Here is a 7,385-nt window from a genome sequence, read left to right on the forward strand (position 1 = left end):
AATATAAATGCTTTCTTTCCTGGTGTTTCTCCACTCTCCTGGTATATAAAGTCACTAAGCTGATTAACAATGTAGCTAATGTATTCTTTCTATTTTCTTCTTGTGTAATACGAAGTCTGAAAACCTCCCTAAAACACAGTCCCTCTCCAGAAGCACAGTGCTTTTTAGTCTTCCAGCTAAAAAAAAAAAAAAAAAAGACACAGTCAAGAATTTGTTCCAAGGTCTTCACCTTGACAAAGCTACCACAAAATCTCATTTTGGAAGTACACCTTGAGATAGATACATATTTAAAGACAAAAAAGGCTTCAAAGCATTTTTTTTTTTCCTGAGTTTGCAAGAGCTTCTCCAGCACACATGAGAACCATATGCTGGTATTGCCATTTCCTGGAAAGCTGTAGAAACCAACCACACATCCAACATCATAAGAATATGGTCATATATGGTCATTTCCCTAGCTAAAGATAGTCTCTTATGAAATTTTAAAGTCTGTTTATGAAGTCTATTTACCATACAAAAAGGAAAAACAAAAAGCAGTCTTAACCACTTGGATACACAGTAGATTTCTGGCTGGACCTTTTCCCAATGGAGCTTCATAGAGAGTTCAGACCCAAAGCTGGGACCACCAGTACATGAAGCCAGGGCACCATCTCACCAGCTGTCAGCAGTAGTAAAAGCTTCACAGCACTGGAAAGCTATGAAGTAAGTGAACAGTTTGACAGGTTGGTTCATGAGGAAATATGTAACCTACACAAGGTTGCACTTGTGGTCTGTTGGTGTGTAAGGTCTACACAACCACACTTGGTTGGTGAATTCAGTCCAACCTATCTGAGGAACAGGAAAAATTCTTGAAAAAGTCCTGAAAACAGACATAAGAAACTCTGCAAGACTGAATGCTCCTCTCAACCTCTCTTGACAGGCAAAAAAAAAAATAATAATAATAATAATACACGAAGCAATACACGATCAGGGACAGAGGAAGATGAATGGAAGCTCTCATCAGAAACTGGGGAAGAGTTTCACTCTTAAGTCAGAAATCTTTGGGAAAGCAACTTTCATTAGTTCTGGTTTCTAAAAGACATGTAGATGTGGTGCTCAGGGATATGGTCTAGTGGTGGACTTGCCAGTGCTGGGTTAACAGTTGGACTTGATGATCTTAGAGGTCTTTTCCAACCTGACTGATTCTATGAAACATGAACATCTTTTTGAGTTGTGACAACTTTGGCATGCTTCACGGAGCTCATCCTGCTGACTGTGATGAGGTTACATGAGTGTAAAAGCAACAGAACTTGTCCACATGTTGCACTGCAGTGCTCTGAACCCGAATGAGATTCCAAGGTAAAAGTTGAAACGTGATCAAGCAGTGGTATTAATAACAGACATGGGCACAACAGATTTGTTTCTTTGATGCCTGAAAAACTGTATCCATTGCTTTCCAATGCAAAATTACAGAATCCCATCATCTGGATTAGAATATGGGAGTTCTGTAATACAGTTTGTTACCTGAAACAGAACAAAACAAACAAACAAAAACTTCATGAAGCTAATTTAACATGAAGAGCTAATTAGGAAATATATCGTACTTCCACAGAAATCATAGCTGGAGATTTAATTTTCTATACACCCCAGTCAGCAATGTTCTCTGTCCAGAAAGGAATCTCTGTGTTGACTAAAGAACATGAGCACTTACTTCCAACTTGCTGTTGCCTAAGAAATTATTTTTATTATAGCACATGGAGAAAAACATGTTCAAACAGGAAAATAAACAAATAAACAGAGAATTTCTTCAATGACCAGTCAATTCAAGAACCAGAATATGCTCAAATGCACACAGATGAATAGCAAAAAGGTACATAGACAAGCTTTCTAGTGAGTCACCAATTCAGTTTTCTAAGTGTTCTTCATATGTTCAGAGGAAAGAAATTTCAAAAGCTCCAACCCCAATCTGTCCTCACTGACTAACTGGTCTTTGACAAAGAAGGAATGGCAGTGGCTGCATTCATGACACAACAGGAAATGCTCTTTGACCTTTTTCAGTTAATGGAGATAAACCATAAACTTTCTAACACTGACAAATTAACTTTAAATAAATAGTATTAGCATCATAGTTACCACATCTAAGTTATCTGATTGCACAGTCAGAAAATTCTCACTGAAAACATCTTTACGTACGGATTCATGAAGTCTGTGGAACTTTTTGCTTGAGTGGGGACAGTGAGATGGAACTCAGCATCTCTGAGATATTTCATTCTCTAGAAACTCACTCTAATGAGAAGGTGTCAAAGAAAACAGCACTCAAGTCTACATACATTTCATAAAATATCTTCTTAAGAGTTCCATTAACCTTACTCACGTGTCTATGCAACAGCCACAAGGAACTCAGTCTTACCAGATTGTGCACATGGGTATTTTCCAAAAAAGACACATGATACATTTTTAAGGACCCAGCATATCTCTGTAATTGTATTATGCTGGGCAGCTACCAGCCCAATTAATCGGATGGGGAATTGAACCTGCACCTCTTCAGTTCGTGATTAATGTTTTTATGCAGTAAACAATTTGTCAGCAGCATTAAGGGGAGCCTGTTCACCTGAACACATAGCGAACTACACGGATGAAATACATACGTATAAATGTCTGTTACATCTATCACCACAGATTATTTTAAAGGCTGTTAAAAGCAGTAGAAATATAACTCAGGTAAATGTAAATGTTGTGGCTCAACTGTTTTCTAAAACATTCAAACTTGATCCCTTTCCTTATAGCATGTTTCCCTGTGTTCTGAAAGAACTGCAATATTTTATTCCAGCCTTTCCAATACATCCAAATTCTAAATAATGGATCAAAAATACAATCGTGAATATGGAAGAAGGTGAGGGGGGAAAAAGCAACAGAAAAGGATGGTACGAAAGAGGAGCTTTTCTCACATAACTGCAGGAACATTGCTATGCTCTGCTGAAGCACTGAACTGCACTGCTCCTGCTTATTTGTAAGAGGATTTGACAAGCTAATGATAGAATCAGCAAGATTACCAGAAATAAAAAAAAAAAAAAAAAAAAAAAAGGAAAAAAAGCCTTTCCTTTTAATCAAAACATAATCAGAAGGCCTAGGTGATGATTACCTCCTGCTTTCAACCTAAGTCACTGAAGCAGTCCATTAAAAGGACTTCCAGTGCTATTGGGGTGAGGACAAGGTACGTGCCATGCCACAAACAGGTATGATCACACACCACGCTCACTTCACACTGCTCCCATCGCTTCCTATATTTCGAGAGGACAGGACAAAGGTTGTCTACAGCTAAGACACGCTGTAGGAGTTCTGTAAACATGGGCCCCACATTGAGAAAGTCCCTTTTCAGTAATGGCACCTTTATTACCACAAATATGTTCGCGATTGGTACTGCAATTAATTACCGGGACGGGGAGATACGCAACAAAAGACTAAAAATTGCCTTTACTGGGACACAATTCATTTAGATGATTTATGGAGTTCTTTATTGTTAGCGTCACAAGAGCTTTTTCAAAACAAGAGAAATCATTAAATCCCATAAACCACGGACTATCGCCGCGGTTAGCTGGTAATTGATGTCCTCGCTCGTGCCATTTATATCACTAAATAGAGCTGATAAAACAAAAATTAGTAAAGGCTGCTGCTGCTGGAGCCTGCAGCATCCCCGAAGGAACCGCGGGGCTCCCTTCCCCTCCCTCCCCGGCAGGAATCCCCCTTCCCCGGCATCCCATGGCCCCCGGGAGCATCTGCTACTGAGCGCAGGTGGAGGGCTCAGCCCCCCCAAAGCCCCCCAGGCACCCCCCCATGGAAGGGCAGAAACTGGCACCCAGACACCAGACCACCCCCGTGGGTGGGGGGGGTGAAGGAGGGGAATTCTTTCGCTTTCAGCAGAGGGAGGACGTGATTGTTACCCTCCCTCCCCACCCCCGGCCCGTTTTCCCCCTAGGGGGGGTTAACTACTTCTCTCTCCTTTTGAAATGCAAATAAAAAAGCTTTTGTGTTGCGGTTTTCCATGGGGCTTTGCAGGCGTCCTGCTGGGTGGAGAAAGTGCACGGCAAGGAATCATTTTAACCAGAGGATTGGTGGTTTTAAACAGTTACCAAATACCAGCCAAAACATGTGCACGGCAGAGAAACTCCCAAATACAGAGCAGGCAGGGAGAGGGGATGGATGTTAGTGAGGAGAAGCAAGCAGGCGTATTCTAAGACTCGGAAGGACAGGAGAACAGCACCGAAAATGCAATTAAATCAGCCCAGATTTTATGAAAAAAGAGAAGCTGCTGAAAACCCTGAGCAAATGCTGCTGCCTCAAAGATGGAAATAGCTCCCTTACCTTATTACTAATCCTCGCTTGCACCTGCTCTGCAATCATAAATACTTCGAGGTGCTTAATATGAAGCTAAATTGATGGCTGAATTTAAGCAATTTCTTCGTGCACCTCTTTTACAGATTCAAAAGGAGATTTTTAGGATCGTCCTCCTCCGTATCCATTTGCTTCCCAAAGAATTCCAATTTTCTTGAAAAAGAGGCAAAAAAAAAAAAAAAAAACCACGGTATGTCTACATACAAACGGGCACTGTAATAGATCCCCCCCCAAAAAAAAAAAAATAGGGAGTGGGGGAATCTGAGAGGTGTCACTACAAACTTGGCAAGCAAAACGTATCCTCGGCAGGAAGACGGAGAGCGAGAGGGGAAGGGAGGAAGGAAAAAAAAAAAAAAAAAAAAAAAAAAAAAAAAAAAAAAAAAAAAGCTGCAAAAGACAAAATTCCAAGGGAGATTTTGAAGGTAAAAAAAAAAAAAAATAATAACCCCGAGGAAAGCCGTGTGAGCGGAGCAGAGCAGCGAGGGGCTGGCGGGCTGCGTCCCAGCCATCCATCCGCCAGCCCGGGGAGCAGCGACCGCCCCCCGCTGCGGGCGAGCGGCTCCCCCCCGGCCTGCTGCTGCCCGCACGGACACCGACAGACAGACGGACAGCCACGCAGCCGGGCTCTGCAGGGCTCGGGGGGGGACCCCGCGGGGATCCCCGGCTTGTGCGTGTGCCCGGCGCCGTGTGCGTGTGCCCGGTGCGTGTGCCCGGGCCGCGCGTCAGATGTGACGCTCAGCCGCCGGAGCAGCCGCAGCCCCAGGGCGCCGCCGGGGGAAATTTCCCCTCTCCTTGCCTCCCCCCATGGGGTTCTGGGGATGTACGTGGGGTTTTTGTGCACCCCCCTCCCGTGGGGTCTCTCCCCTCTCATCGCATCTCCCCCTCTCCCAAGCCCCCCAAATTCCCATAACATAGCCTGGGGAAGAACAGGGGGAAGCCCCCGGGCACCCCCTTCCTTCCCGGAGGGGGGCAGCTCAATCTCACCTCCCCTCTCTCACTCCTGCTCTCCTCCTCCCTGACACGTTTCATCAGAGCCTTCCCCAGACCTTTAATTATTCTATTAATGGGCGCCCATACATTTTCCAGGGCAGCGTTTCATTAGGCAAACGTCAATATCGGGTGCACGGAGGGCGAGCAGCAGGTCGCACACTGGAGCCATAACACAAGCTACAGCAGAATTGCTCAGGCTTGCTTCCCAAGGCTGTTCTAGGGCACTTTATTTGTTTTTTTAAAGAAAAAGGTTGCATGGGAACAACTTGTGGCAGTAGAGGGCCAGGTTAGTAGGGCAAGCCCCAGGTTCCAGCAAGGCTCTCCTGGGAGCCCTCACCAGCTCACAGTTAAGACTAGGAAAGGAGAGAAAGGAGAAACAAAATAAAAAGTCACAACTCTCTAAACTACCAGCGTTTTATAGTCACATCATTTACATACTCCGCTGAGAAGCAGATGTTTTTTGTTCTTGACAAACTGGGAGTTAGAAAAGGGCACCATGAGCAGCCCAGACAAGCGGTGGCTCCGTCCCAGCAGGGCACCAAAAGACAGAGGCAAGGAGTCCTCCTGGCCTCCATGGGGTGGTCACACCTGCACTGTGCAGCTCCTGGGATTTACAACTGGTCTTCGTGCCTCCCAAGGTGCTGGGGGGTGTGCAAGTGGACAAACGTGGAAGTTAAAAGGGAATTCAATGGGATTCAAGCCAGGTCTCAGGCGTGGGTGCAGAGAAGGCAAAGCTGAGGAGGGGAGGAGGCAGCAAAGTGTGCAGCGAGGCGGAGGGGAGGGAGGGAAGAGAACAGAGAGGCTGGGAATAAATTCTTTAGGGCTTCCTCAACTGGAAAATACATCTTTGTCAAGGACTTTTATACACTATGTTTCAGTGAAGAAATCAAAATCACGTCCCAGCACTTGGGTATCCAGTTGAATTTTGAGTGTTATTGTAGGACTGACGGGAAAGGGCCTTAAACTTTCTTAATGCCTTTTTTTTTTCTTTCCCTTGACAAGAGAAGAAAAGATGAGGGATTGGTTTAAAAGATGAGCCCAGGAAAGATTCTTTACAATTCTTGTACCAGACAGACATGTTTACTGTAAAATCAAAACACCACCCCTGGGAAACTGGTACAAGTAGAGCAACAGTTTTACGCCCTGTATCCAACACAGCCACTAAGGAAAGCTGCAAGGCCTGTAGGTATGCCAAAAACAGCACCTCTCTCAAATACAACACGTTATTAAAGCCCTCAAGTCATTGTGACTAACCGGGGGGGTTACTTCCTCCAAAACTGAGATGGTCAGTACATGAAAGGCTTGCTCTTGTTTCTGTTTACATCAAATAAAGCCTTGATTTACCCTCTGGAGCAATGTATGTGCCCTTGGAATTTGCAATCTCATCTTTAATCACTGTTCCAATGGCTGCAAAAGCAAGGGCAGATGCTCCCACCTGCTGCGGGGCACCAGGTGGAGCAGAACAAGCCAGCACCCCAAAAAATGGATCACCGGATGCAGCACCTCTGTAACACCTACAGGGGTCTCTGGGAAGAGCAGCCCCCTACCCACACCTCACGTACCTCTGTACCAAACTCACGTATGTGCACAAATCCTTACACACTGCTCAGCTCAAGCAACAGCCATTCTGGGGAAAGGGAACCCATGGAGAGAGAAGAGGGAGCAGGGGACCAGCTGTTCTGGACAGCACGGTGCCTTCTGCAGCATGCAGTTTCCAGCTGGAAAGTCGTATAAATTTCTGAAGCGATCATTAATTTGGCATTCTCATCCCAAGAAGCAGATTTAACCTTCTAGCCAGTTGGTTATCTGCACAGCCCTCACCACTGCAGTATCTGAATACCCTCCAAGCTTTGAACTGAGCATCAAGATGATGTTCTCAAAGTCTAGGGGTGAGGCTGACAGCTTCACATTTGCTCAGGTTTTTCTACGGGTTGGAGCTTGAACATAACATGGCTGCATATAGCAGTTCTACTCTTCAGATGAGGGTGATTTGTCAGGATTAGCCTCAGGGGCATTTCTAATATCTT

The 7,385-nt window shown here is 44.8% G+C and overlaps 1 protein-coding gene across 4 annotated transcripts in view; it reads right to left on the minus strand.

The window, feature by feature from the left end:
• The window catches only part of NLGN1 (neuroligin 1), a 373,716-nt gene extending 369,200 nt beyond the window's left edge, over positions 1-4,516 (minus strand). For all 4 annotated transcript variants that reach the window (XM_032193337.1, XM_032193336.1, XM_032193335.1 and 1 more), the window contains exon 1: positions 4,339-4,516. The gene's annotated coding sequence lies outside the window, so the exon portion shown is untranslated. The remainder of the gene's footprint in view (positions 1-4,338) is intronic.
• Positions 4,517-7,385: the final 2,869 nt, after the last annotated feature.

This window comes from Aythya fuligula, chromosome 9 (assembly GCF_009819795.1).
Source record: "Aythya fuligula isolate bAytFul2 chromosome 9, bAytFul2.pri, whole genome shotgun sequence".
NCBI classification, from domain to species: domain Eukaryota; kingdom Metazoa; phylum Chordata; class Aves; order Anseriformes; family Anatidae; genus Aythya; species Aythya fuligula.